The sequence below is a fragment of the Ochotona curzoniae genome, unplaced genomic scaffold, assembly GCF_017591425.1.
Source record: "Ochotona curzoniae isolate NIBS_2020 unplaced genomic scaffold, NIBS_Ocur_1.0 scaffold_3835, whole genome shotgun sequence".
NCBI lineage: Eukaryota > Metazoa > Chordata > Mammalia > Lagomorpha > Ochotonidae > Ochotona > Ochotona curzoniae.
In genome coordinates this window covers 13,785,402-13,807,597 of record NW_024467114.1, presented here as the reverse complement: position 1 = coordinate 13,807,597, position 22,196 = coordinate 13,785,402, and positions in this window count along the sequence as shown.

Genomic DNA, 22,196 nt, shown 5'->3' with positions numbered 1-22,196 from the left:
ACATTAAGATGGGCGCCGGTTCTATCCCGGCAGCCACGCTTCCCTTCCAGCTCCCTGCCTGTGGCCCAGGAAAGCAGTCGAGGACGGCCCAAAGCTTTGGGAACCTGCACCCGCGTGGGAGACCCGGAAGAGGCTCCTGGCTCCGGATCGGCATAGTATCGGCCATTGCGCTCACTTGGGGAGTGAATCATTGGACGGAAGATCTTCCTCTCTGTCTCTCCTCTCTGTATATCCGCCTTTCCAATTAAAAAAAAAAGAGAGAGAGAGATAAAAAGACTTTGGAAAAAACAAATACATGAGATTCTAATAGTGGAGATGAGGTAAGGTTGCTTATGGGAAATCTTTGTTTTACTAACTCATAATATTTGTTGTATAAATTTGAAATTATTCTGAGTGTGCTAAAGAAACATCCAATATAAACACAGAAAAAACTACGCTTGATTGATGTTGTAACTTGTTTGACAAGTTTTACAGTCAAAGAAAATTTTGGCCAAATCAATTTCTTGTCTAAAAATTTGCTCTTATGAAGAAAGTATGTCATATACCACATACTAATTAGCTAAAACAATAGTGAATGGAACTCTTTCTGAAAACCCAAACATAAAGGATTGCTTAATTATAAATATTTACCCTATGTATCAGAGTACTTCAGAAACGTTATGAAAGCCTGCTTATTTGGCCTTTTTAAAAAAAATCTATGCAGTTTCTTTATAACACATGGTTTAGGTGAGCGTCTTGAAGATCCCTTGAAGATGGAGAAATATACGGCACTCATTAATAAACATGTGCTCCTAAAACATCACAAGGTGAAAATGTATCTAGCAAATAGTCACTATGATCAATATTGACTATCCACTTACGCACCTCTAGTCCTGTGTTGACTCTGCATGTTTATGGCCTTATGGGAAGCATAGGATCCCATGAGGGAAAGATTTTATCCTGTCAATGATGAGGAGATTGTAGCTTTAAAGAAATCAGAGAACAGGGTCATAGAAGGACACTAAGTCACAAAGCTTGGATGTGAGCCTTTCAAATCTACTTCAGAATTCTAAGACCAATCTAATCATTTGCCAGTCAGCCCTTGACGCATACACTCCCAGAGAAAACACCCGGGGTTTTATTCTGCCTATGGTTGGTTTCATATGACTCCTCACAGTGCTTACACATTGTAAGTGAAATCTGTTCAATATTCAATATTCAATTCAATATTCACACTTAAAAACACGAAAACTGGGAAGATCCATAAGCACCCATCTCTCATCTCACATGACCCCTGTCCCTCAGGCATCAACAGGAGCTTGCCTCTTTGTAATATTTTAATAAGAGAAAATATTTCATGATTTCCAGGTTCAATTCTTAGAAGACAACACTATTCTCCTTCTCTCTTTCCTTTCTTCAATCTTCCTCTTTGCCTCCTTTTTTTTTTCCTGTAAGTTTTGACAATAAAACGTATTCCCTCTCCAATTACAGGTTTAATGCATAACAATATTCCCCAAGTTAAAAAAAAAAACAGAAAGATCACAACTTCTTAGCGGTATAAAAAAGGGTAAGAAGTAACAAATCCCAAGATGTCCATTTCACTCCTGAACTTTTATTTTTTTCTTTTATTTTTTGTATTCTATCTTGACTACTACATAAAACATATGATATTTGTCTCTTTCTTTTTGAACTGGTTTATTTTTTCTAAGCATAATAGTAGCTGATGCCTTTCTATGTGGTAGACACTCAACCCTGAAAGTATCCTAAGGTTCATATCAGGGTGTACATTCTGCATCATATGCAGTTAATCAGCTCCAGCTAATTAAGATACAGATAATTAAAGTAAATATTTACTTTGAAACTTCACCTTCCAGTCCACAACCGGTTCCTCCTATGGGCAGTCTGACTAGGAGCTAGGCATGAACTGACACTAGCCCTAGTGGACAGCTGCTTGCACGGTCATATTGAGCAGCAGGAAGAATGGAAGACAGCTTTAAAAAGGCAAATAGAAAGACCTAGCATAATACACAATTCAAGGGTCTCATTTCCACATGTCTAATTCTTTTTAGGCTCCAAGTTGGTAATTAAGAGAGGTAAAAATACAGATTTTGTTCAAAAATGAAAAACTTAGATAATACACACATGAACTCAGACAATGTCTTCTATACTATGTTGTCTTTGACCAATGCAATCATTTAAATGGCACTGCACATTGATATGTTTATAACTGTATCTTTGTAAACCAAATTGTCTTAATCATATACAACCAGCAGCAAATGTATGTAACATTATTATAATTTCAGTATTACATATTACTGCTAAGATGAAGATTTTCTTTAACGTTCTTTTTAAAAAAAATCCTGCAGCTCTATGTATTACTCCTAAATTGGAGACTTTCTTTAAAATTACTGAACAATTCTGTCAGATATTCCAACCTCTAAAATGTGTGGAGGCAGGCCAAGTGCTGTGCTTGCCTTACATGAACTGGAATCCCATATGGGCACGAGTTTTAAACCCAGCAGCCCCACTTTCCATGCAGCTCCCTGCTTGTAGCCTGGGAAAGCAGTGGAGAAAAGTCAAAAGCCTTGGGACCCTACACCTGCATGGGAGACCCAGAAGACCCAGACATGATGCTGGGTGCCTGGCTTCAGATCGGCTGAGCTTCATTCAGCCTGTGTGGCCACTTGGGGAGTGAATCTTTGGATGGAAGATCTTCCTCTCTGTCTCTTCCTCTTTGTATATCTGACTTTCCAATTTAAAAAATGCATATAGGCACAGTCTATAAAGTGTTCAACTTGCTAAACTAGTCAAAACACATCAATTTCCTGAAATTTGGAAAGGGATGTTCTAAGCTAGTTTGTCTTAATAGAATTAGGGGGTGAGCATTTGGTTGGCATCGCACATTAGAGTGCTTGGGTTTGGGACTCAGTGCTGCTTCTGATTCTGGTTCGCTTCTAATGCGCATCAGGGGAGGCAGCACAACTCCAGCACTGGGGTCCTCGCATCCATGTGGGAGTCATGGATTCAGTTCCAGCATCCTGGCTTCCAATCTAGCCCAGCCTGGCATTTGGATAGTGAGCCTGCAGTTAGATGATCTCTCTCTTCCTTTAACATAAAAATAACAAAATTAATAAAGTGGGATAGGTATGACCTTTTTAAAAACATGTATGTATTTTCTTATTTGAAACTCAGGGAGAGAGAACAAACAAACAGCATTCTTTCATCCTCTGGGTACTTCTCAAATGATTAACAGCCAGACTTGAGTCCAAAGCCAGGAGCCAGGAATTTCATATTTTGGTTTTGAGGCCCATGTATTTGGCCCAACTTCTGGTGCCTTCCCAGGCACATTAGCAAGAAAGTGAATTAGAAGCAGGGTAGTCTAGATAGAACTGACACTGTGATGTGGAATGCTGGTGCTCCAGACTATGGTTTAACCTGCCGCTCCACAAGCGAGACCCAGACATGATATTTGTAAAACTGAATCCTTTATTTCCTGCCAGCCTGGGAACCATTACACGGCTCATCTCTACTACAGAGCAGGGGAATCCCAAATATTATTCTACTTGTGCAACTAAACCCACTGTCCATGGCATAAGAGCGCACAGAAATCCCCGTTGTCTAATATTGTCTTCTCAAGGCTATTTGCAGAATGGGAAGAAATAGATGGCTTGTCTTGGCAAAGCCAGTGTATGTTAAAGGGCAATCCTAGCTAAACAGAAAACAAGAATGAAGTGAGCAAATCCAGTGACTCTACTACTAATCGTATAAACTAGTAAACTGGCAGGAAAAAAGACTCTCCTAATCCCATTTTATGTTTTTGGAAGCCCCTATTTGCTTCACTTAAATATGGGGAAAATGTCTTGGTAGAATTGCTCCACTGTCAGTAAAATGGGCTATATGTTACCTGGATGCACTTAAATCTTACAAATGATATGTTGTAGCCGAATTTTACACACACACACACACACACACACACACACACACACACACACACACACACACACGTTTCCAGTGTACTTTTTAGCCTTAAACTCACCTCTTCCATAAAGCACTTGGAAGATAAATGTTAAATATTAGAGGGGAAAGTAATACAATATAACAGCTGTTTCTGCAAGTCTTATAGTGATGTTTTGGGTTTCAAAGGAAGACTTCTAGATAGAAAGTAAAAATGAATTTTAGTGATGTATGTTCCCCGTGCTTACTTCACTTTAGCATTTACCGTTTCCCAGGCCCTAGTTTGTCGCTCAAGTCTTTATATTTCAAGGACGTTTCTAGGGAACTAAAGTGTTCCGTACCCCTGTTAGGAAACCTCTGCCTGCTTTCACTTTTTCACAGTGTGAAATAGCTACTCTCCCAGCCACTGCTGTCACTCCCGGAAGGCCCCAGTGTGCCTCAATGTGCTGTGGAAGGCAGCGCTTGGTAAATAAGCCATTGGGGGTCAAATGCTGTGTTGCCAGTGAGGCAAGCAGAGCCAGCAAAAAAATATCAACAACACACACTGCAGGGAGAAATATGCATGCCATCCATTCGGGTCTATCTGTTGTTGAAATGGAATTCTTACCATTCAAATCCCCCAAACTTCCACCCGCTCTTTGCCAGCTTGACTGTGGCTTGTTCACAACTTCACCCTCTTTCAGGAGTCTCCTTGTTTCTCAGACACCTATCAGCAGGGACCCAGGACTGCATTCCACAAATCACAAAGCAGGCCTGCATTCCACTATGTCTCCAAGTCTATTAATATGCCTACAAAGTTCCTCAAGGTCAGGAGAGCAGTTTATCAACGTTTTATATGTCTTAGAGCAGCAATAAATTTATCCTAGTATGGTATCTATGAATATTACACATGCTTTCTGAGAAAAACTCATTGGCTGTGGCTGGTCTCTACACGCCAGAGTTAGGGCTCCTGACAGAGCCATTGTTTTCTATATGACATTTTTGTTGTTATCCAGCTCCAGTTAATGGAACATTCTGCAAGGCACTTTCTGTAATATCCGCTATTTCCTAAATACAAACTTCATTTAGGGGAAAAGAACTTTGATTTATGCATATGTGTATATATGTGTGTTTATATATATATAATATATGCTTTACTATATATGTGTAGTATTTAATTCACTTTCTATGAGTTACATTAAACATGTGAAGAAACACATAACAGATTCCTGTAGTTTTTCTGACATTCCATAGAAAACTCATTTTTACATTGAGTTTTATCAATTCGTTTTTTCTCTCTTTGGTAATGGAAAAGTTGACATAACAAATTGGGACTTGTTTTCAGATTAAATGATCTTACTGAGTGCTTTGCTCATCAGATTAGGTATTGATAGTTCTAAGCAGCCTCAGAAGTTCTTATATCTTCTCCTTATGATGGGACTATTATAGGGCCTGTGTTTGGGACATATTTTTTTTTAAAAGTCAAATGTGGGGAAAAGGACTAAATGAAAACAGAACAATTTTGTTGCTTATTTGGTCAGCTTCTGAGATTAAATGCTGTCACATTTAGTTCAAGAGCCTAGATGAAGAAATTAAGAGTTTTCTTTTTCTTTATTTTTTTTCCTCTTGTTGCTTTAAAGAAAGAGTTTCCATGCACTGGTTGCCCCCTCAGATGCCCTCACTGGCTGAGACTGCTTGGACACAGGATCTCAACTCAGGAACTAAGAGCATGGGTCATCATCTGCTGCCTTCCAGTGCACAAACTGGAAGATGGAATTTCACTTCAACCCATGCGCTGTAATGTCAGATGTGGGTGTGTTTACCAGTAGGCCAAACACTCATGCTGCAGTCTCTCTACTTTGATACAAGTATACACACCCTGAGATACACACATTCCTCCACTCAGCATTTCTCCCACCCCCCAACAGTTGTTTCTGTAGTCCGAGTCACCAAGTGATGCTTAGATGCATTCCCCAGTTGGAAGGATCACTCTGATTGTGGCTAACTTCTTTGAGGGTCATTGTATGCTCTGTTTTCATTTTATATACAACATGCCTCTCACACCGAGAGCCTCTAAGAACTCACTCTTACAATGTTGTCTCAAGTCTATTGTTGAGTTACTTACTTGATATCCTGAAGCTTTTTTAGTCAAATTTGTTTGTTCCCTTCTTATAACTTTAATACACAAAGACGCTGTCATCAGATATGTTATCTAATATTGCCTGTGAACTTTTCTATCTGCCCGAGGAGTTTCATTTTTCTGGCACTGCGATTCCAGATGTCAGGATTAGCACGCGCCTTCACATAAGCCCTGTGTTTCTTATCAGATGAACTTCCAGCTTACAGGTGGTATCTGTTCCAACGTGGTAAACAGCGTGGGATCCTGGGATACCGTTTCTACAGGAGCTGTTTGAGATGTGCTGTTTTTTGCTCCTTTTTACTTGTTTCTTTATAGTTTGAATCCTCTGGCCAAACTCCAGACAAGCAAGGATGAGGAAAACATACCACTGCCTTCAATCAAAAACTTGCCAGAAGACAAATACTTCCTAAACTTCTCTCACACGAAATATATGATGTGAGACACTGAAAACGGATCATTTTTAAAATGTACTTATGATCCAGAACGTATTGTTATATAAAAGACAGAAACACAAACTCAATAGATCATAAAACTTATTTGTGCTCCTGAAATTATCAACACCATCCAGTTATTATTCCTGGCCGCTTCTAAGTTAAATCATCTTTGAAGATCATTTTGATTTTTCACCTGCTTTTTAACTTTCCATATGCAATAATAACACAGAAATACTTATTCATCTATCCTTTTCAGTCAGTGTTTCTGGGCAGAGCTACTACATTTAGTTTAAGTTCTTATCATGCTATAGTGTCTGAACATTGATTGACTGCCTATTAATAATTTTTGGAATTGCTTCTGGCTCTTATAGAAAATGCAGCTGAGGATGTTTCTATGTATATAAAGTATTTGTATACAAGTTTCTGATATTGAGATATACGTATTTAGACATATATTTATATATGTATTTATTTAGATATACATGTATATATGTATATATTTTGCCTTGTACAGAGGAAACATATTTTAACATTTATTTATTTTTATTGCAAAGTCAGAAATACAGAGAGGAGGAGGGACAGGGAGAAAGATCTTCTGTCCAATGATTTACTTCCCAAGTGAATATGTATATGTATAATTATATAAATATATCTAAATATATATTCTATATATTTATGTATATATGCTTACATACATGTATGTATGTATACACATATACATGCATTGTATATGTATGACTTCTATGCATTTTATAATTTTGTATACATTTTACATTTATGTCTAAATTTATATTTAGATATAGTATATAATTAAATACACATTATATATGTACATATAGATATATATTTAGACATATTTAGTTATATATACTTACATATATATTTAGAATCACTCAGTTCTGGAAGGCATGAGAGGGACATGGCGAGGGAAAGGGTACAGATTCAGTGTGCTTTCAGCATTGAAATTAACATGTTTCCTCTGGGGCCCAACGCGGTGGTCTAACAGTTAAAGTCCTCACCTTGCATGCACCAGGATCCCATATGGGCACTGGTTCTAATCCCGGCAGCCCCTTTCCCATCCATCTCCCTGCTTGTGGCCTGGGAAAGCAGTCAAGGATGGCCCAAAGCCTTGGGACCCGCACGGGGGACCTGGAGGAAGTGCTTGACTCCTGGCTTCAGATTGGCTCAGCACCTGCTGTTGCAGACACTCAGAGAGTGAATCAATGGACGGAAGACCTTCCTTTCTTTCTCTCCTTCTCTGGGTATATCTGACTTTGCAATAAAAAATAAGTATATTTTAAAAAGATGTATCCTCTTTACAAGGCGAAAGCAGCAGGCATGAAGGACATGCCCCAGCCATAACCCTGAGGGGAACAATCCCTGAGCAAACTCAGCCAGACCTGACCGTGCTGTGGCCTTGTTAACCTGCACCCATGCACTGTAAGCCTCCGTCCTACTCCTAGTGGGCACCCTCCTAACTCCCTCCTCACACTTACCCTGCAGCTGCCTAGGTGCGCACAGTCGCCCTGTGCGGCTGCCCACACTACCCTCTCACAGACCTCCCATAGTGGTCAGCGCACCTCTGGGTCTTGTTCTGGCCTGACTGTGAGCGGCTGCGTGACGTATCGACTCCCTTCACTGTGTTCTCAGGACCCTTTCCCACCTTCATCCCATCCTTCTCACACGGCTGCCTTGCACGCCTTCGTGCATCTTCACTCCGGACTGGCGTTTCCATCTTGCCCACAGATTCTCAATCAGCCCTGCCTGACAGCCCGTGAACTTCTCTGGTTGGCTGTGCAAATGTTTGCCACTGATAGATAAGCATGGACCTTGAGGATGGCATCTTTTTCCCAGGGTTCTTCCGTCCAGGGTTAAGTTCCTTCAGTCCTCATGTATTAACATGACTAGTTCCCTTGGACAGAGCTTCCCACCCAGATGGAAGTAACATAGAAATGTCAAGCATGGATGTCTTTGTCTTATCCTTGATCTGGCAAGAAAACATTTCCACCTTTCGTCATTAAGGTGGCATTAGCTCTGAGTTTTTCATAGATAACTTTTGTAAGATGGAGAAAATGTCCTGCTATTTCTCATCTGTTATTTTTTTTTATCATGAAAGAGCACTGGATTATGCATTATGCTTTTTCCATATCTTTACAGACAAGTTAAGTGGTATTTAACCTTCACTAATATAACATTAAACATTATTTTGATGTTGAAACAGCATTGCATGGCTCAGGAAAATGTCCCTTGACAATTTTGCCTAAAGGAGATATTTCAAAATACTACCTGGTGAAGATTGGTTTGGAAGCGACCAAATTTGGCCTTGCTTTCTCAATACATAGCTAATATATATTCTCCAGGCTTCCTTATGGGCAAATTTGACAATTCTCTTATTTTCTCATCAACAAAATGCAAGTGAAAATCTGCCTTCCCCTAAGACCTGGTGCTTAACGTCCTAGCAGGGTGAGCCTTCATTCCCTCTCCTCCAGATGCAGCTGAGATTAACATGCAAGGAAACACAGCGGCCATCGACTGAGGATAAGGAGGCAAGGACAGGGGTGAAGCTAGAACGCCCGGATCACTGCTCTGAGGACTGCTACCCAACGAGGAGACAAGCCTATGTTTGTGTTTCCATTGTTCATCAAACTGTATCTATGAGAAACATGGAATGCCTTCCCTTTATATAAATACATTTTAAATCTGAGAAAGAAAACTTTACTGTTTTAATCCTAGAAATTCTGCTTTGCTTATTTGAGGTCTATATTTACTATTGCTGGTATAATTAATATTAATTGCAAAATACTAGGAAAGGGTTAGTAGACAATGAGCATACTAAAGATGGAACAGGTATTAGTATTGTTGCAAAAATGACAAGAAAATACAGAAAGCAGCAGAGTTGGGGGAAGGAGGGAGGGAGACTAGGTTAGAAAGTATCAAGATATATTTGAAACCGCATATGAAATATGTGAAATTTGTTTTCTTTTTATAAATAAAAATGTTAAAACAAGGACACCAAAATCAAATTTAAAAATCCTTGGATCTTCCTAAGAATATACTCTTATTAGTATAATGAAAACAGTAACAAAATTCAAGACAAAACCAAAAATTTATCACAAGATAATGTAGCTATTTAATAGGAATTTGACTGAAAATGTAAAGGGACTTTAGTCAAAAGGAATTATACACTAATTACAAAGAGTAGTAAAGGTAAGATGTTTATGCTATTTATCAACAATATAAATTTTTTGTGTCAAAGTGCCAATGAACCTACCAAAGTTATCAATTCGAAGAAAAAAAAATGCAAGTCTTGGAATATTATAAAAGTGGTATTTTCCTCTTTTAATACACTTCTAACTCTTGTACACATGTCTATTTCATAGGTGTGTTACTAAAATTTTTTAATATAATAATAATAGCTCCGTGCTGAAAAACATCCAATATTTACAAAGAATCAGAGGAATGAGTTCTGTTATAGTCCACCATGGGATTTCTAGATAAGGTTGAATAAAATCAATAACTTCAGATTATATAAATCATGAGGTTTCATTTGCCATTTGCAAACATGAATCCTACTATATATTTGCACTCTAAATCCATCTATCTGCCTCTAATCATTTATGTATAACTTGAGACTACATGAAGTAAGCATAACAATCATTTGTAAGAATTACATTACCTGGATAGTGATTGCATCGGGGTAGGAAGGGAGGGACTAGAATGCGACTTGAATCTAGTAAGCTAAATTCACTTACTCTGAGAGTAATGTGTTATTTCTCTAAAAAAAAATCACCTGAAGCAAGTCTGTAAAATGTTATATTTAAAAAAAAAAGCTGATAGTACCTCAACAAGGGTTGATTTCTTTAAAGATTTCTGTCCATTTTTAAAATTTTAAACAAATATTCCAGTTATGTATTTTAGAATTTGAAATTCAGAGAGAGAGAGAAATTTCACTCATCAAATACCTGTGGCCACTAAGGCAACCCAAAGCCGAGAGGCAAAAACTCAGTGAGCCTCCTCTGTGAGTGCTGGGTCAAAGCAAGCTGGAGCTAGTGGCTGGCACAATGGCTCAGCTCTCTAACCTTTCACCTGCAAGGGCCGGCCTTCCATAAGGGTGCCTATTTTCCACTTCCCTTCCAGCTTCCTGCTTATGGCCTGAAAAAGCAGCGGGGGATGGCTCAAAGCCTTGCCCCTGTTTCCTAGTGGGAGACCCAGAAGGAGCTCTGGCTCCTGGATTCATATCAGCTTAGCTCCAGTCATTGCACCCATTTGTGAGAACCAGTGGATGGAAGATATTTGTCTTTCCCTCTATTTGTAAATTGACCTTTTCAATAAAAATGAATGCAATCTTTTAAAAAGCACAAATCCTTGAACCCGATTCTTTCCAGAGTGTGCCTGAGAAGCAAATGGGAATTCGAGATGTGAGAGTCTTCAGTTTTAAATGGTTTGTGAAATAAAGAAAAACTAAAGCATTGTCTGGTTGAGGTGTACTAACCAGAATGTAATCATAAAAGAGTAAACTGGGTTGTAACCTGGCTTTTGGAGACTAGCTATAGTAAAATGACAGTGCTCAATTAGATTATAGAAATATGAACTAATCTGATCTAATTTATTAATCTGGATATTAAGGGAAGACATTCAGAAAACACTTTGTGAAAGATTTGGCACATAAAATTATTTCTGAGAAGATTCCTCAAATCATCCAAATATACCTCCAATCTGCTAGCCTTCCATTAATTTTCTGAAATACAGAAGTATGTAGAAAGATGAGAGGTAGATTAAAAGGGGAGATATAACAGCAATATAATCATTGTTAGTAATTTTTGTGTTCAAGATATTTTAATAGGCAACATATCCTTGAGGTGATTTGATGCTCATTTTGTTACAACCTCATCAGGCTACACACCCCAGGATCTTTAGCACTTATTACTATTTATTATTTTTGCAGATCTGAAGATAGGTATGGATTTGATTTTCTATTACTGGCATCTGGTTGACATATAAACATCAAAATTTATGCCTCCCAGAGCAAAGACTTAGGAGCTGTAATGGCAAATATAATCTCAGGTAAAGATACAAAATGAAAATATTTCAATGACAAAGTTACCAGTAATGGGTCCACTAGTCCATTGCCAAAGGACAGTGTCCACTTTCCTGACAGAATAGAGCAATGTCTTTCAGAAACTGTCCACGGAAATGCTTTCCAAAACAGGAGCACGGACACAGAGAGCCCTAATCTATTTCCAGAGATGTGTGCGGCTGCCTCGGACTTTATCGTTCCAATTTGCCCACTGACCTAACACCACAGAGCAAAGAGTAAGACATTAAGGAAGTGAAATGGCTCATTACCCACCCGCACAGGCCCTCAGCAGTGTTAAAACCTCACTATTTACTATGTCATTGGCAAATTCTGTTCTCTTATCAGCAAAAAGGGCTACAGAAAATGGACCCAATGGGAAGAAATGTGTGGACAGGCCTGCCCCATTTATTTCCGCCAGCTCTGCTGGTCCAGCTCAGAAAAGCAGTCGCATTGAAATAGTAAAACCCCAAACAGGATATATTTCTTCTCTAACTATGATAACACAAAGGCAAAAAAAGAAAAAAAAGAAAGAAAAAAACCACACCCCACACCCCTGTATGTCAATGTCACTGCGGTAGATCTTTGTGCCCTAGCAAAGAAAATGAGAGCTTTTTCTAAATTACTTAATAACACAAGTGTTAGCGAAAAGGCTCAAGAAGCCATTTGTGACAGAAAGATCATTGCGATTCAAGCGACAATTTCCTAGGAGGTTAGTGTGTCTGGACCCATTATTTAAATGGTCTATCCTGGAAAGGAAAATAGATTTATTTTGCAGAAACACATTTTCCTCATATCATTTAAAAGGATCATGGTTAATAAATAAATAATGAATGAAAACAAATAAATAAATCTGATTTACAGGAAGAAGCTGGTCATCTTTTTATGTGAAAGGTCAGGTAGCAATGACATTGGGCTTGCAGGTCATGAATTTCTCTGTGGCACCCAAACAGATCTTTGTATCATGAAGGCAAGCAGAGAATGGATTCATAGCCACATTCCCACAAAATACCTACGAGAATAGATGACACTCTAGACTGACAGGACCTGAAGCGCCTATAGTGTGTTTTTTATACTCATGCTCACAGTGCTGCTACAATAATTATTAGGAAATACTTCCAAGCCATATGTTATAATCAAATTAATTCATAACAATAACAAAATGGTAATCCTAGCATTTGATCTCCCTCATATATTCTGTATTACTATTTTCACGTTTACAAACAGAACACACTAGCAATGAAATCATCCTTAGTGTAATTATGCGTACTTTTAAAAAATGTATTACTTCATTTTGATACAACATCCAATTCGGATGAACAAATGGTTTTCAAACACTGCAGTGTAGACTTTAATGCTTTAAACGTGTTAGTCACTTTAAACTTTAATACTTTAAGCCTGAATTGTCACTTCAACATCCACTGAATGTATACTGATACCTTACAAAGTCTAACGCACAACATTTTGATAGTAAGTATTTTCTGTGAGATATCGAAAGGGTGGAACACTCCTCCATCCCAAGAGGAGAGCACTGATACCTAGCTGAAGGTGAACGGCACTGCAAGAGTTGTGCCATCCGGGTTCCCGTGCTTGCATTAGTGTCCCGAGGGTGGAAAACAGAACCAAATACTACTGTTCCCTAGCAGGGTCCCCGGTGACTCTGAGAAGGAGTGGAGAAGCCATCACTCCTCCTAATCAGAGCTACTCGGCTACAGTCGAATGTCAGAAGCATCAACTATTTGTTTTTCATTTTTTTTTGTAGATAAGAGACGATGCTTACTATATGTTTGCTGTTGTTTTAGGACTATATTTAATATGAGAATCTATTTATCTTGATCCATTTAATTATCTTTTAAAAATAAGGACTATTTTTCTATTCTTTTACACCAAAATGCTTTCTGAGAATTCTTCTGCTTAGATGCAAGTTGTGTAAATAATTAGGCTACTGATATTGAAGTCATTATGTATGTGCCAGCACCGATGGCTAAATAATAAAACTAAAATATGACAAATGTATCTTAAATACTTGTATATTACCATCTATTTCAATAAGAATGTATGTAAACCCAATAATAACTGTTCCAACAGTTAGTGAAATTTTCTGGTCCCATAAGGAAAAATATCATATGTTCTCTCTGATATAAAGCAACATTCATACAAAATACAAACCAGATATATAGGTGAACAAATAGATACATATATTCTCATAGATGAACTGTATAATAGAGGAAGTGAACTATGTACACATCTCTACTCCCAAATAAAGGGAGGACTCCCAACAGAATTTGTTAAATATAGCTAGACAATTCGATACTACATTTTCTACCATCGTCTATACCTACAATTGCATAGCAGAATGTTGGATTTATGACTGTTGCTGATGGAGTATACTATTGTAATAACAGGGGAGAGAATGATGGGGAGAGAGAATATGGAGGGAGGAAGTGAGGAAGGAGGGGAGAGCCCTTATACTTACAAAACTGTATCATGGAAATTATCATGATGGAAATATTAATCGAAGCAGGCAGATCATTACCAATCCTGGCAGTGTACTACACAGGGTAACTGGGGCTTTTGGATCGCTCCCTCCAGGAGGCATCCCCTGTTTTCTCCCTGTTAAAAGAAACTACTAAGCTGAGCATTCTGTTTATTATTCCTTTCTTTTCTGTATACTGCCATGAACTTTGACTGCCTATTGACACTACATGAAGAATTTAAAAATTGCTCATGATTAAAACAAGTACTGCAATTGAACCGGACTCGTGTACAGCAGCCCTCATGTTCTACAGCAAACTAGTAGGATGTTATTTTCCACAAATGGCCTTATTTCATGAAAGTTTCATTCAACGAATAGAGACTTGACTTCTGACTTGGCTCTGCTTGGATTCTGTGATCAAATAGATAAGTCTAAGGCCCTGGCACATCCAATCCAAAAGTCTTTCTCTTTCAAATAAAAATGCATGATAGACTCAGATTGTGTCTTCATCCTCTTGTTCGTCACTTTTTCCTCTTCCCAAGTCTCATCCTTTCTTTTAACCTGGGCATTTTCTAACACTGAGCACGGAGCACAAGGGAGTGGGAAATCTGGGACAGCAGAGTGCTTGTGGAAGATGTTAGCAGCACGTGAGCCCTCAGGAAGTGTCAGCTGCGTGCAGGAGGACTGGACTGGCTTACATGGACAAGAAAATCCTTGAAGTGTTAGCACTCTTTAGCCAAAGGCCACCACAAGTACATGCAGAGCTCACAAACTGGGTTTGTCACTTACTGCAGTGACTTCATGAGCAACTGTTATCAACGTGTTAGGAAAAGACTCATATGATGGGGCTCTGCTTGGACAACTTTGAGCATCTGGGCAAGTAGGGGTGTGCCACAGACTGGTGCTGTTAGAAACGTTGGGAGCTGGTAGCTCAAAGGATCTTCAGGATAACCACAATGGGAAAGTTGTAACTGGCGAAAAAAAAAAAGCAGAAGCTCTTCATGTCAGCTGGGATAGGAATGGGATGGTACGCTGTGGCTGGTGGAGGGACCTGGTTTTGTGTTAGTTTCTGATGTTCTCAGATAAGCCTTGCTTGGTGTTTGTTTTCTCTGACATTGGTGTCTAATAAGAGAAATAAATGGTTTTACCGTGAAAAGCATGCCCATTTCTGGATGGCAGTTTTTTTTTTTATCTTGTGTTTTAACACCGAAGTGTTCAAATTTTGGATTTAGCTCCTAAAAATATGGAGAATGGCTTTGACAAAAAAGAGAATAAAGCAGAACAATCATACAAGAAATTATTCGAACAGGGTATAAATCTCTGAGGGCCACAGCCATAGAGTTAATATTACGGAGACTCTATTTTTAGAGTTTGCATTAGAGACAGTCAGTGCTTCAATGTGATAAAGTAATGGGATCATTCATTAATTTATTCACGATAGTGAAATAAAGTTTTCATTAAATACTGCCAATGTCAAGAATTTATATATTCCGAGGAATGAAAATAGAAAGCTGACCTTTTGGAGTTGGGTTATTAAATATTTTTCATTTAACCATGCTTCACACTCCAGCTAAGTGTCTTAAATAAAATATGGCTTATGTGTATATTTATCTGTAGAACAGTAAATGAAATGTTCGCCATATGCACTAACAACTCAGTAGCATGGAGATATTTTTAGAAGTTCATTGTAAGAACCTAAGACAGTTAAAATAGGAAAGAGGCCATTTGGCTTAACAGGGCTGCTTTTCACCAGGATATTAAACGTATTTTTCACATAGCAAATTAAGTGAAGTGTTATACTGGGCCATTTTGATATCATCTTGCTATTGTAAGGCAAAAATCCTAAATGTATTGCCTAGTTGAAACAAGTCAAACTTTACATTTTATGCTTAACAGGATTTGGAAACTTGATTGTCACAGTTCATTTACTGCATAAGGTTTTTAAGAGAAATGCATCAACTCCCACACTCAATATTTTTATGTCATTGAACCATTTAAGTCAGTCAGATTCTATGCATTTGATAAAACATTAAGTTTAATGTGTACAGCAGAATTCCAAAAGTATGGGAGTGAAAGCATGAGTAAAGGTCATTGAAGCCAGAATGTTCCTCTTGAAATATCCTCTGCAACTCCATATACCAGCTACAAAAAGCAATCGGGAAGCACTCTGAATCCAAAACAACAGTTTGTTCTTTTTTTCTGCTCATAGTAAATGAATGTCTTGTACATTTTAGAGGTGAATATATAAATAAAAGCATAACAAAGCTTCTGACTGTGTGTAATATAAAGTATTGGGTATAATAACTTTTAATACTCACATTTATCAACAACTTTAAATTTTAGATATTTGTGCAAGTTATCAAAAAGACACGCATTTTTTAAGATAGCACCTGAAATAGGAAACTCATCTAGACCTATAGAAGCCAATCCCAATGATATGTTAAGACTTTGGCCAAAATAAATAATCAGATTATTCAGAGAGTAAATTGTGATCTCAGGCAAAAATATCACAGTCTACTCTGGATGCTCTATGGATTTTCCTTTGAGCCGTTGTTCATCTAATGTTGCCCTGCCCCTCCTTCCTTTTTTCTTAGTTTTTCTGTGACTTTATCTTTCCACGTGTCTGTCTCTTTCACATGCTTTTCATCTAACCATTCTCCAGTCAAGCAAACACAACCACAATCAGCCCTCACACCTACAACAGGACTCAGAAACAAAATCATTCCACATCCATTTCCATAAAAATAGTGAAAGACAAAATCTCAGATCTCTGGAACAAGACCTCCAGAATCGAATATTATGCCTCAGAAACAACATAGATGCTGGGGAAAAAAAATCAAGCATAAACAGAAGAAAAAACACAGCCATAGCTGAGCAAGAGAGGAAATTAGATAGCTAAAGACTACCTTCAAAGAGCTAGCCCTGGGGAAAATCCTGAGATGCTGTCTGAGACCTACAGCATTCAAAGGTCCCTGATGTTCTGGTTTCCATTCAGCTCCCTGCTGGTGCCAGGGAAAAGCTGAAAGTAGATAACGTGTTTGGCTCCTGCCAGCTATGTAGGAGACCTAGATGAACTTCCTAGCTCCCAACCGTGGCATAGTCCAGTCCTGGCTGGTCCTTGGGAATAAGCCAGGCAATGGAAGATATTTTTATGTATCTCCCTATATTTCTCTGTAACTCTTTCAAACCAAATAAATAAATAAATCTTTATAATAATATTTAAGAAATTAAAAAAAATTAGTTTATGATCTCATACCATATCTTGGATCAGAAAGGAAAGGTTTTGAATTACCAGTAGAGATACCTGTGAAAATTTTAAATGTGGACTTAACAGTATTTTGCCAATGTTAAGTTTAATTAATTACATAAGATTTCATTTCCATTATCTAAGTTTTAAAGATGAAGGATTAGGAGACTTAGCAGTTACTCCAGCTAGCTCACAGTGATGCCAGTAACACCAACTTATATGAAGACACGTGACTTTTCCATGGAAAATTCTTTCAATGGGATGTAACCTTTTTTAAAATTAAAACAGTAAACATGCACTCTCATGAACAAGTGTGCTTATCAAATGTACTGCAATGGGAATACATTAAAATTTCTATTTATAAAGAAACCTACAATTTCATCTACATCTTTTGTGATTCCATGAACAGCAGTCTCCATGTTGAATCAGGTGGGAGGAGATATGACATCGTTTTATTTACTGTCGTAAACACATATTGTTTGTTAACGGAATTTCAAATTTAGAAATAAAGCAAAAATAATATAACCTAATAACAGAATTTAAAAAGTCATCTTGGAAGCAGCTGAACTAGGTGATAAGAAAGGCATAATGGGAAAAATAGACAATTTTCCTAAGATAAAGTGTAAAATGTCATAAAAGATGGAATGTGAATAAAGGTAGCCTGTTAGTATTACAAAGAAAAGACACCACTGTGTGTACAATAGTAACTAAAGCTAGTACGCAAGATACATTTCTTGAGTAAACATAATTATGCATATAGATTTAAAATATTCATTACATTCGAGGATGAACCAAGTTTTACAAAATCAAGTAGATATATCATAGGATTTATATTTCCTTTGCTTTGCTTTGCTTCCTCCCTGCTTCCCTCTCTTTTAATTTCTTCCCTTCTCTTCCCTTTCCTTTCGCTCTATCTTCCTTTCTTCTTCTTCATTTATTTATTTTTTGTATCTATTTATTTATTTATTTGTAAGTTTACTTACTTAAAAGAACAAGATTGAGAGAGAGAAAGAAAAGGATTTTGGAGGACTAAGAGAGCAAAATCAAGCTGGCCACCCTCTCCCTGGTTCTGGTTCCTTTAAGCAACAGTGCCAATGCGAGTCGGAGTCACACACAAGTGAGTGCTCCCTACCAAAGTTCAAAGGGGAATCCTCCACTGCAAATGCACTGTTTACAAGAATAGAAAAATTCTAGCCTAAAGCTGCCTCTTGGTGAATGGAAAATTAAGAGACTATTAAGGTGATGCAACAGTAGACAATGAGAACTTTAGTTTCTTATTACAGTAACATCTCATTAATTCAAAATAAATCAGATTCAATGATTTGCACATAAGGCTCTGTTAAACCTTACCTTTCAACTATTTCTACAAGAAATGATAAGCAGATTAATTTTCAATAAGCCTATACGTGAGACATTCTACCTATTTACAAGAACATTTTAAATACTCCAGTATTGTAATTTAAAAGTAAATAATACTAAATATGTTTTCTGGGTTTGGTAGTTGCTGTAACAGGACCTCTGCTTCTCAGTACTCACTCTGCATTTATTTAAATTCTTCCATGGGTCTCTGTGTAGTGAAATACACACAGATGTCTCCTGGGAAATATGTAACCGCAAGTTTATATTGGCTCAGGAAAACGTAATGACAGCTATTTGTATTCCACGATGAGACTGACATGCCAAAATATTGTCTCTGCTAGACAATGCTCTCCGTGCTATGAAGATTTTAACTCATTACTTTTCTTGATGAGGCAAAGCTTAGTTAATTATTAAAGCCTGTATGGTTTCAATTGTATTTGGCATTCCCTTCATATCAGAAATAGAGGTCCTGGTACATGTAATTCTGCAGGGAAGTGTAAAGCTAGCAGGAGGCAGGAAGGAAGTTTTGTAAAGTTTTACTTGGTAGCCTGAAACATATATTTCTGGTACCCATAGACTAGTATTCTAAAAAGGGATAAATCATTACAGTATGTCAAGACATCTAGATTTGTGTGTAATTTACAAACCACAAGACCCCGGGTACATCATATGATTGATCGGATTTTAGCTTTATATCCTAAAAGAGAAATTAAATATATATAAATTATATATTTATTAATTAAATATTATATATATATATAATTTTAATGCACACCTGAGAAGCAAAAATGTTTTCTCATAGAGTAGGAAAGAAGAATATCATTGCAGAATTCAGCTTTTATAATTAGAAAAATGCCTACTGATGCTGCAACTTGTTTCCAGTCACTACCTGAGAAGCACAAGGCATGTTAGTTCATTCTGCATGGTTTGCACTTTGTATCTTTTTTCAGTCTGTCAAAGGACCACTTCATTACTAATGATTTGTCTCCCTACTAAAGTGCTTTCAGGCTTAGAATATTGCTATAATGTATTGATGAAGGATTTTATTGCTGTCAGTGTGCTAATTGAAACTCTTTATACCACAGTTAAGGAAAACAAAAATTCAATAAATCCTGCATGGTAGTCTGGCCAATAACATTTCCCCTATATTGCTGGCTTTCAAATTCATGCAGTTAAGGCACAGTAGGAAATTGGGAAATTATCTGCAAAGCCTAGGGAAAGAAAATTTGGAACAAATAATTTCATAACCATCACTGCAATTTTGTGTGGACTATAGTGTACCTACCTGAGACTCATAGGTAACAATACAGAAGAAATAGAGATTTCAGATTCTGAATTAGAAATCTAGCATATTGGATTAGAAGTGTGCATATATGTGATTATGAAGTATTAATTGAGCATATATCATTCTAGAGCTTGCAGTATACAAAATCTTTCATGATGGACGATGTATAGAAAGAATTATAGTTACATGAAGGCAGTTTAAAAAGTTCTTGGAAATCATTTTAAAAGCATTAGTTCACTACTTAAAAAGAAAAGGTTTTGTTGATGCTGGTGCAACGGCTCAACTGGCTCATCTACCGGGAAGCACCCTCTTTCCATGTGAGCACCAGTTCATGTCTTGGCAGCTCCACACCTAATTGAGCTCCCCCCGTTTATGGTCTGGAAAAGTAGTGAATGGGCTAAAGCCTTGAAGTCCTGCACCCATATGGCTTACTCATACGAAGCAACTGGATCCTGGTTGCTGACTGGCTCAGCTCTGACCATTGCAGACATTTGTTGAGTGAACCAGTAGATTAAAGATCATTCTCTCTGCTTCTCTTTCTCTATGTAAACTTGCCTTTCAAACACAAATAAACAAACCTTTTTTTTTTTATTTTCAAAGGTTTTGTTCCAATTCTTCAGAACACATAGAAATCAAAGTTACCAAAAACTTTGTACGAATTTTAAAAAATGTTTGCAACCAAAAAAAGTCAAATTGAAACTTTTAAAAGTTTATTTTTGTTTTTAATTGAAAGGCAGAGAGAGACAGAGACCTAAAAATTGCATTTCTGCTTTCCTTGCCAAGAGTTTTCAATAACCAGGGTTGGACTTACCTAAGGATAGGATCTGGAACCCTAACCGCATCTCCCACAAGGGTGGCAGGGACCTGAGCACCTGAGTGCTTGAGCTAGCACCAGCTGCCTCACAGGTGTGCATTAGCAAATAGATCCTGAACAGAGCCAGCACCGTCATGCTGGCAATTTGCTATGGATTGTGGATGCCTCACGTTGTCTTAACTGCTGTACTATGCATCTGTTTCTAAACTCATTGTTAATTTGATTTTTCCATGAAGCTTTAAAAAAAAAACCTAATCTCACATGCACAAATTATTAAAACTACCTTAAGTGCTGTGAGAAGGAAATATTTTTATAAAGCATTTAGAATAGCATCCCTCATGGATAGCTTCTGCTCTAGAAGATGTGATATTCTCACTATCTGTTATCACAGTTATCTCTCTCTTGGATAATTCCTGCAAGAATACAAGAATGCTGTAGCAACCTTCAACTTGAAAGTAAGTCTCATGGATCTCACCCAATTTTAACCATTTTAGTTCAACCATAGTCTTCGTACAAATCATCTGTCCTTGGCACGCGCTTCACTGTTGCGCTTCATAAAAGCTTTTCTTACTGTAATTTTCAGATTCCACAATCTCCTTACATGCATCTTTATGCGATGATCACTCTGTATCACAGCCTGGGCTTACACCTTATGCCCTCCCCTCCCTATGTGGTTGTTCCTATAAACAGTTTCTATGCCAACTTTCTGCTTTGTATTACCAAACCTGACCTCTCTTTGGATCTCTAATTTGCATGCCTACTTGCCCTCTCAAATTGCTTGTGATAGAAACCATAATCATTATAAACTCATGCCACTGAGCTGAAGTCCCCTCCAAACACATCTTCAACATTCCTCCAGAAACGTGTTGCCCAAGGTAAAAAGCAGTTATTGTTGAATTTTCAGTCGTTCTGTTGATCACAACTTCAAAAAGGATCCTCAGATTAACCACTCGTCATCTGTCGGCCACTGCCAGCATTCAAGCCCGACTCCTCTGCACCTGGTCAATTACATTCCTCTGGCTTTCTGCTTCCAGAATCTACGCTGATATCAGACTCTCTCCACCCTCAAATACTGCACTATGGGAATGTACAGAGACAAAAACACAAATAGAAAGAAATACCTCGCGCTCATCGCTCACGTACAACAATGCAAAATTACAAGTCCTTCAGGTTCCTCTTCAGGAAACAGAACATAACAGCTACACTGACTTCCTGGATATGTATTTTTCATTTACTCTCACTCCCTCCCAGCAGAATTTTGACTGGTTTAATGCAGCCTTTTAAATTCCATGCTTGATTAGCTAAAACATGACATTTATGTTTGTGATTTTATAGGAAGTATAAATTACATTATAATTCATATACCTGTGCGAGTATACACTATTGTCTCATTTACTTTGGAGATGTATTCATTGTAATATAGTCTTTCATTTTGTCTGCATTTATACATTTCCT